Raw genomic sequence first — 10,119 nt, forward strand, 5'->3', positions numbered from 1 at the left:
ACACCCCAGCCCTTCTTAAAAATTATATTTTAAGACAGAGTCTTGCTACATTGCCCAAACTGGCCTCCAACTTGCAATCCTCCTGTTTCAGCCTCCTTAATAACTGGGAATAAAGGCATGTGCCTCCATACCTGGCTATTGGATTCATGAATTTTTAAAACTGTTATGTGTAACTTTACATGGCATCTATGTTATGAAAGATGAGGCAGTTTATGCACTTAATAGTTTTTTCCAACAACCTTTCCCAGATTTATATTACATTATTAACATTACAATATCAAGATTAATAGGGGGCTGTCTGCTTTGCTGCCGCGTCTGCTGCAGTCTCGGAGATGCCGGCTCGCACCGCCCCGGCCCGGGTGCCCGCGCTGGCCATCCTGGCCATCTCCCTGCCTGACGATGTCCGCAGGCGGCTCAAAGACTTGGAAAGAGACAGCTTAACGGAAAAGGAGTGTGTGAAGGAGAAATTGAATCTCTTGCATGAATTTCTGCAAACAGAAATAAAGAATCAGTTATGTGATTTGGAAACCAAATTACATAAAGAAGAATTATCTGAGGAGGGCTACCTGGCTAAAGTCAAATCCCTTTTAAATAAAGATTTGTCCTTGGAGAACGGAGCTCACACTGTCAGTCGAGAAACGAACGGCCATCTAGAAAACGGGAGCCAAGCAAGCCATGCAGACAGGAGAGTGAAAATGTCAGAACCAAACACCCCCAAACCCGGTTCCAAACCTCGTGGACCCAGAAGAAGCAAGTCTGATAGCGAGACTAAGGCTGAAGCTTCATCTAGTCCCATGGTTAGGAGGAGAACGACCAGGCAGACCACCATCACATCTCATTTTACAAAAGGCCCTGCTAAACGGAAACCTGAGGAAGAACCTGAAAGAACAAATTCAGATGACTCTGAGGAAGACAAAGACCAGGAAGAGAAGAGACGTAGAGTTACAGCCACTGAATCAGTTGCTGAACCTAGTGCAACAGAACCGGAAACAGCGACACCAGGAACACACGCTGACACTGAAGGGGAAGAGAGAGAAGGAGAAGAGAGGAGACTCAGAAGTCAAACCAAAGAACCAACACCTATACCGAAACTGGAGGAGGAGCTGGATGGAGAAGCCAGACCAGGGACTCACAATGAAGCGGAAGGAGATAAGCGAGATGAAAGGAGGTCTAGAAGTCAATCCAAAGACCTAGCTGCCAAAAGGAGACCTGACGAAAAAGAATCTGAACAAGTAACTCCACAAATGTCTGAGAGAGATGAGGATGAAAAAGAGGAAAAAAGACGAAAAACTACACCCAAAGAACCAGCTGAGAAAAAAATGACTCGGAACAAAACCCTTTTGAACCCCAAGGTCCAGCCACCCAAGTGCAACGAATGCGGGCAGTTCCTGGATGATGTTGACCTCAAGTATGAGCAGCACCCCTCTGATGCGCTGGAAGAGCCCCACATGTTGACAAATGAGAAACTGTCCATCTTTGATGAAAATGGATCTGGCTTTGGGAGTTACGAAGATCTTCCCCAACACAAACTGACGTACTTCAGTGTGTACTGTAAGCGAGGTCACCTGTGCCCGATTGACACTGGCCTCATCGAGAAGAACGTGGAGCTTCTCTTTTCTGGCACAGCAAAACCAATCTATGATGATAATCCGTCTCTTGAAGGTGGTGTTAATGGCAAGAATCTTGGCCCCATTAATGAGTGGTGGATCACTGGCTTTGATGGAGGTGAAAAGGCACTCATTGGCTTCAGCACCTCATTTGCCGAATACATTCTGATGGAACCCAGCCCAGAGTATGCCCCAATATTTGGGCTGATGCAGGAGAAAATCTACATCAGCAAGATAGTAGTGGAATTCCTCCAGGGCAACCCTGATGCGACCTATGAAGACCTGATCAACAAGATTGAGACCACGGTTCCCCCTTCTACAATCAACTTGAATCGGTTCACAGAGGATTCTCTCCTTCGACACGCCCAGTTTGTGGTGAGCCAGGTAGAGAGTTATGATGACGCCAAGGACAGTGACGAGCAGCCCATCTTCCTGACCCCCTGTATGAGAGACCTCATCAAGTTGGCAGGGGTCACCCTGGGACAAAGGCGAGCCGAAAGAAGTCAGACCATCAGGCATCCTGCCAAGGAGAAGGATAAAGGACCCACAAAAGCCACCACCACCAAACTAGTCTACCAGATCTTTGACACTTTCTTCGAAGAGCAGATTGAAAAGGATGACAGGGAGGACAAAGAGAATGCCTTTAAACGCCGGCGGTGTGGCGTCTGCGAGGTTTGCCAACAGCCTGAGTGTGGAAAGTGCAAAGCCTGTAAGGACATGGTTAAATTTGGTGGCAGTGGACGTAGCAAGCAAGCTTGTCTAAAGAGGAGGTGTCCCAATATGGCAATGAAGGAGGCAGATGATGATGAAGAGGTTGACGACGACATCCCAGAGGTGCCATCACCCAAAAAAAATGCATCAAGGGAAGAAAAAGAAACAGAACAAAGATCTGATCTCTTGGGTTGGGGAGGCCATCAAGACTGATGGGAAGAAGAGTTACTATCGTCAGGTGTGCATTGACGCGGAAACCCTGGAGGTGGGGGACTGTGTCTCTGTTATTCCAGATGACTCCTCAAAACCTCTGTATCTAGCAAGGGTCACGGCACTGTGGGAGGACAACGGCAATGGGCAGATGTTCCACGCTCACTGGTTTTGTGCTGGGACAGACACGGTCCTTGGGGCCACATCAGACCCCCTGGAGCTGTTCCTGGTGGATGAGTGTGAGGACATGCAGCTTTCCTACATCCACAGCAAAGTCAAGGTCATTCATAAAGCTCCCTCGGAAAACTGGGCGATGGAGGGAGGTATGGATCCGAAGTCCATGCTGCCAGGGGACCATGATGATGGAAAGACCTATTTCTACCAGTTCTGGTACGATCAAGACTATGCAAGATTTGAGTCCCCTCCCAAGACCCAGCCAACAGAGGACAACAAGTTCAAGTTCTGTGCAAGCTGTGCACGACTGGCCGAAATGAGGCAGAAAGAAATTCCCAGGGCTCTGGAGCAGCTTGTTGACCTGGACAGCAAAATTATCTACAGCTCTGCCACCAAGAATGGCATCCTGTATAGGGTGGGCGACGGCGTGTACCTGCTTCCTGAGGCCTTCACATTCAACATCAAGCTGTCCAGCCCTGTGAAACGCCCAAAGAAGGAGCCTGTGGATGAGGATCTATACCCAGAGCACTACCGAAAGTACTCTGACTACATCAAAGGCAGCAACCTGGATGCCCCCGAGCCCTACCGGATCGGCCAGATAAAAGAGATCTTCTGCGCCAAGAAAACCAATGGCAAGCCCAATGGGTCAGAAATCAAGATCAGGCTGAACAAGTTCTACAGGCCCGATAACACCCACAAGTCCACCTCGGCGAGCTACCATGCGGACATCAACCTGCTCTACTGGAGTAACGAGGAGGCCATAGTGGACTTCCAGGCTGTGCAGGGCCGCTGCACCGTGGAGTACGGGGAGGACCTGCCGGAGTGCCTGCAGGAGTACTCAGAAGGCGGCCCTGACCGCTTCTACTTCTTGGAGGCCTATAATGCAAAGACCAAAAGCTTTGAAGATCCTCCAAATCATGCCCGTAGCCCGGGGAATAAAGGAAAAGGGAAGGGGAAAGGGAAAGGCAAGACGAAGTCTCAGGCCTCTGAGCCCAGTAAACCAGAGACAGCAATAAAACTGCCCAAGCTGCGGACCCTGGCTGTGGGGGGTTGTCGGAAGGGTTCCACCAAGCAGGCGTCTCCGAGACTCTGTGGGCCATTGAAATGTGGGATCCCGCGGCGCAGGCTGAACAACCCCCGCTCCACGGTGTTCACGGAGGACTGCAATGTCCTGCTCAAGCTGGTTATGGCCGGGGAGAAGACCAACAGCCGTGGCCAGAGGCTGCCCCAGAAGGGCGACGTGGAGATGCTGTGTGGTGGGCCCCCCTGCCAAGGCTTTAGCGGCATGAACCGCCTTCAACTCTCGTACCTACTCAAAGTTCAAAAACTCCTTAGTGGTCTCCTTCCTCAGCTACTGTGACTACTACCGGCCCAGTTTCTTCCTTTTGGAGAACGTCAGGAACTTCGTCTCCTTCAAGCGCTCTATGGTGCTGAAGCTCACCCTCCGCTGCCTCGTCTGCATGGGCTACCAGTGTACCTTTGGCGTGCTGCAGGCTGGTCAGTATGGTGTGGCCCAGACCCGGAGGCGGGCCATCATCCTGGCTGCGGCCCCTGGAGAGAAACTCCCCCTGTTCCCAGAGCCCCTGCACGTGTTTGCACCCCGTGCCTGCCAGCTGAGTGTCGTGGTGGATGATAAGAAGTTTGTCAGCAACATCACCAGGTTGAGCTCAGGTCCGTTCCGAACCATCACAGTGCGGGACACGATGTCGGACCTCCCTGAGATCCGGAACGGGGCCTCGGCGCAGGAGATCTCCTATAACGGGGAGCCTCAGTCCTGGTTCCAGAGGCAGCTTCGGGGCTCGCACTACCAGCCCATCCTTAGGGACCACATCTGTAAGGACATGAGCGCATTGGTGGCCGCCCGTATGCGTCACATCCCCCTGGCCCCGGGCTCAGACTGGCGCGATCTGCCCAACATTGAGGTGCAACTCACTGACGGCACCCTGGCCAAGAAACTGCGCTACACCTACCACGACCAAAAGAATGGCCGAAGCAGCTCCGGCGCCCTCCGTGGAGTCTGCTCCTGTGTGGAAGCAGGCAAAGCCTGTGACCCCTCCGCCAGACAGTTTAACACCCTCATCCCCTGGTGCCTGCCCCACACCGGAAACAGGCACAACCCTTGGCTGGCCTGTACGGACGGCTTGAGTGGGATGGCTTCTTCAGCACAACCGTCACCAACCCTGAGCCTATGGGCAAGCAGGGACGTGTGCTTCACCCTGAGCAACACCGCGTGGTGAGTGTGCCGGAGTGCGCCCGCTCCCAGGGCTTCCCCGACACCTACCAGCTGTTTGGCAACATCCTGGACAGGCACCGACAGGTGGGTAACGCTGTGCCACCTCCTCTGGCCAAAGCCATTGGCTTGGAGATCAAGCTCTGTATGTTGGCCAAAGCTCGAGAGAGTGCCTCAGCTAAAGTAAAGGAAGAGGTGGCTGCTAAGGACTAGCTTCACCTCCATCACTCTTGTTTCTGGCACCAGGAATCCCCAACATGCACTGATGTTGTATTTTTAACATGTTTAAATCTGTCAGTTCAGATGTGTTGTACACAGTGTTTGTGGCCTTGGCTGACATGAAGCTGTTCTGTGAGGTTTACTGAACTAATGACTTAGTGATCAAACTGTGCAGTTCTTTGTGCATTCTGGATTTTAAAAGTTTTTTATTATGCATTATATCAAATTACCACTGTACAAGTGGAAATTAAGACTTTATGTAGTTTTTATATGTTGTAATATTTCTTCAAATAAATCTCTCCTATAAATAAAAAAAAAAAGATTAATAGAACTCACTTTTTGGGTTTTGTTTTGTTTTGTTTTGTGGTTTTGCAGTGCTGGTTGTCAAGCCCAGGGCCTCTTGTATGCTGTGTCCATGTTCTGCCACAGAGCTATAAGCCCAGGCCAACTTTCACATTTTATTCTGTAATCAAAATGTCTAACATTTTTTCATTGTGACTTTATAAAGAGATTATGCTAATGTCAGTCCTATTGCCACAGTTTCTTCATTCTTGAATTTTACATTTCTATACATTTCTTAGTTGACCAAATTCCAATAACATGTTTTTTTTTCTTTTTTTTCAAGAAGGGCTTATGGGCAATGTATCGCCTGAGGTTTTGTACTCTTGAGACTAAATGTCTTTGCTTTTATAGTTGAAGGATAACTACTTGGTTAGGAATAAAAGCTTCATTTTTTTCTCCTTTTTTTCATCTTGAAGAGTACTCATTTTTCTGCCTGGAATGTCCATAAAATTCTGTGTTTATTCTTAAAATTCAATTGCACCAGAATACATTTCACTATATGTCATTCTCTGTCAGTTTTCCCCTTATACAGAGTGAACTTTTTCAAGCTGCAAATATGGTCTTCACTCCCAGAAAGTATCATCTAATTCATCTTTTTACTATTTATTTAATTTCATTTATTCTATTTTCTTTCTCAACTTCTGTCTCTTCCTCAAATCTGTTTTATTCCATATCTCTATATAGCATTTTCTTTTTTTCTCATATCAAATCTTATTATTTTATATATCATTGCATTTTTTATGTTACATTGTATTTCTTTAGACTGTATATTCAGTCATGTGTTCTTCTTGGCTTTATTTTATTTTCCTAACAAGCTTTTAACTGTTCCATTCATATTGTAAGTTCGCCTATCCTCATATTTCCCCCTCTAGCGTCTTAAATTTTATTGAACTCTTGACTTTATTTTCAGAGTTCTATTTATAGAAAGGACATCATATTTGTTATCTATTGTTCCATAATAATCTTAGCTCTAACTTAGTGACTTAAGACAACATGTTATCTCAGAATTTCTCTGAGTCAGGAGTTAAGGATCACTCACCCAGGTCCTCTACTTGCAGAGTCTTATAAGGCAGCAAACAGGTGTTAGGTGGGATTGTAGACTCACATGAGATTCAACTGGGGAAGTATCTGTTTCCAAATTTAACCTGATGACTGGCAGAATTCAGTTCTTTGCAGTCTGCCAAACATCAGTCTCAGTTGCCTGCTGCCTGTTGGTCAAAGGTCACCCTCAGCTCCTTTCCCTATGGCCCTCTCCATATGGCATCTGGCAACATGGTAGCTTGCTTCTTCAAGGTCAACAAAGAAGAATCTCCTAGAAAGATGTATTACACTCTTATGTAGTATAATCACAGACACGAAATCATATACACCCTATTCTAGTTGCTGTATATTATTGGTTAGATACAAATCACACGTACTACCTACACACAAAGACAAGAGTTCACATAAGGGTATAAACATACAAGTTGGGGATCATGGAATGCCACCCTAGAGTGTCACCATAGTCACAGACTATACAACTTCTTGAAGACTATCAGTTTCTTAGGGATGCTAAAACTTGCTGCATAGCTTAAAACAACAGAAATGGATTAACTCACAGTTCTGGAGGCTGAAAGCCTAAAATCAAGGTATCTACAGGGCCATGCCCTCACTGAAGGGTCCAAGGAAAAATCATCCCTTGCCTCTTCCTACCCCCTAGAAGTTCTCAAAAACCCTGTTGTTCTTCGGTTTGTATGTATATTATCACTCTAATCTATGCCTCCACTGTCGCATGGCCTTTCCTTCTCTGGGTCTATGTATGTCTTCTCTTCTTTTTATAAGAATACTAGTTATTGTATAGGGCCCATCTTAGTTTTATAAGACCTCATCTTACTACTGGCACTTCAAAGACTTATTTCCTAATAAATTCATATTCTGAGATTCCAGATAAATTCAGGTTTGCAAGAGACATTGTCCAACCTACTATATAGACTATGAGGAAACATTTATTTAACTCTTAATCTATTTATTAAGTAATTTATCTTTTACAATAGGCTCTCTTTTTGCAGTTTATGTGTGTTCTTTTTCCCTTTCTGCATTTTTAATTGTATATTCCGTCTAATTTTTCTTTTTATTTTTTTTTGTAGTGGGCAGAAATTGCAGATTTCTTACCCGTCCTTGCCTGTCTCTACCACAGAAGATGGAAATGCAAATTATTTACTATTTCTTCCTCTTTTTTCAGAACTTGTTAAGAAGTTATTGACAAAACAGTTTGGGGTGGGGCGCGAGAGGAGATTGCTGTCTCATCTCTCCCCTTCCTCACTCTGACTACTGGCAGTCTCCTTGTTTAGAGAATAAACTGAAGGCTATACAGCTAGCATACCAGCCTAATTTCTTCTTTGATTTTTCTTTCCCTTCAAACTAGGCATTCCACTTCTGAGGCCACTCGAGGCTCTGATCTCGCTACTGTAATCACAGACTTTCTGGATAGCACCTTTTCCTTTGAGAGAAATCTGTGTTCTGCTCAAGATTAGAGAAGACATGTTTTGGTTCTCAGTAATCAGCTTCATTTCACTTCATTGCTTGGTAAATCTACTTCCTATTTTGTAATTTTGGGTATCATTTCCTTGTTTCATTGAAAATGAAATTTAACTCATGTTTGTGTGTTTATCCTGCATTCTTTTTCAATTATTTTTCATTATTGGTCAGTTTCAAGTAGAGAGATGAGCATTTTAAAACATCTTTATTTTGCCCTCTGTTGAATTATCTTAGGAACTTTAACATAATTATTTAACCTCTTCTGTAATATTCAGAGTGTGGAGTAAAATGGTATATTTTGACTTCTCTCCATTTGATCCAATGAATTTATACACTTTTTCTCTTTTTTATTGTTTTAATATTTTATATCTCTTTCCTTATAAGAATTACTTATGATGTTTGCATTCAGTTTGTAAGCAGACTTGCAATCATTATCCCAATGTCTACCTTTTACCAAATTTTAGTGCTGTTAGTCATTTCAAGCCCTTGGTTTCCATTAGCTCTTAATTTTGCTCCATATTTTACTTTTTGGGGGTAATATTTAAGGTGTTTAAAAAATGATGAATAGGTTGTATGATAACCTTGTGTATCTGAGAATGTATTTCTATTCACCTATACATATTATGATCATGTGGATAGATATACATGGCTAAAACTGCCAGCTCCAGATTAGTCAGTATAAGCCAGGATGTGTTTTGTTAACAAAAGTACCTAAAATTTCAGTCATTATAGTTTCAAAGCTTTGTGTTTAATAATGCTACTACTTCTTTGCAATTTGGCTGTAGTTATACATCACATTCTTCCTCATCTCATGGAGCATCTAGAATATTGCTGGTTAATGTAGCATAGGGAGGAAAGAGCATAGCAGACTATTTTCTAGCTCCTAAGTATCTGCTGGGAAGTGACACAGGCATTTACACTTGTATTTTATTTACGAGAACAAATTATGTGCTAAAGTCTGTTGTCAGTAAAGCAAAGAAGTACAATTGTCTTCTAGGAATGGCAGCAAATATTTGTGAGTAATCAACAATTTACCATACCCTCCATATGTGACAGACCCTGCTCCATTTATGCTGGCATTTTCATTCACAAGACAGGTTAAATGAAGACCAATAAAACTTAGAGGAGACCAGAGTAAGAATAAGTTTAGGGGAAAAAGGTTTCACTTGTAAAGAGTTGAGTGCAAAGTACCTATCAGGCCCTTGGGTATGAGGTAGAAAGTATGAAGAAAGTCCTGTTTTGCAGACATTGATTTATGTAATCAGTGTATAGAATGGACTTGATTACAATTACTAAAAAGAGCAGTAGAATGCTGGTATGGTATCACCTTAGAGAGCAATAACTAAGGATCAGGCAGAGGAAACATTTGGTAAAGGAGGCAGGAAGCATAAGCAGATAATTTGAAAGAAACCAGGAAGAAGAATATCATATAAACCAAGGAACGAGAGAGTATGAGGATAAGGAAAAATCAGCATGGTCAAAATTAGGATAGAGAACCTCTGGGCATGGGAAGGAAATTATTTTATGTAGCATTAGGAGATCATCAGAGACTTTGGTAAGAGTTGCAACAAAGAGGTGAATTTGGAAGCCAGTAACAAGTAATATTAGAAGTATGAATGAAGAATTTTTCACTTATTTGAAAAATTCAGAAGAAAAAAATAATAGAGATTGGGAGATCCTCTGCCTGACATTTGAATAAGGAAGAGACATGGAAATGTTTAAAGGACCAAAGATTGTGTGTATATGTGTGTCTGTATGTATATACACATTCATTCTTATTTTACAAATTCATTGCTTAGAATTTAAAACCAAATAAATAATCATAGCTATGTTTAAATGGTGCAAAATCCATGTAATTTTAGTCAAGATATCTCCCCCTCCCCACTTTCTCTGTCTTTTCAGTGCTGGGGATTGAACACAGACCTTGTTCATTCTATGCAAGTGTTTCACCACTGAGTTATACCCCAGATCTTTTTTTAAAATTAAATTTATTTTATTTTATTTTTAATATTTATTTTTTAGGTGTAGATGGACACAACACAATGCCTTTATTTTTATGTGGTGCTGAGGATTGAACTCGGGTCCCACCCGTGCTAGGCGAGCGCTCTA

General features: G+C 43.7%; 1 pseudogene; it reads left to right on the forward strand.

The window, feature by feature from the left end:
* The first annotated feature begins 307 nt into the window (after nucleotides 1-307).
* Nucleotides 308-5,257, forward strand: LOC113178630 (DNA (cytosine-5)-methyltransferase 1 pseudogene; annotated as a pseudogene).
* Nucleotides 5,258-10,119: the final 4,862 nt, after the last annotated feature.

The sequence above is a fragment of the Urocitellus parryii genome, chromosome 10 (genome assembly GCF_045843805.1).
Source record: "Urocitellus parryii isolate mUroPar1 chromosome 10, mUroPar1.hap1, whole genome shotgun sequence".
Classification (NCBI taxonomy): domain Eukaryota; kingdom Metazoa; phylum Chordata; class Mammalia; order Rodentia; family Sciuridae; genus Urocitellus; species Urocitellus parryii.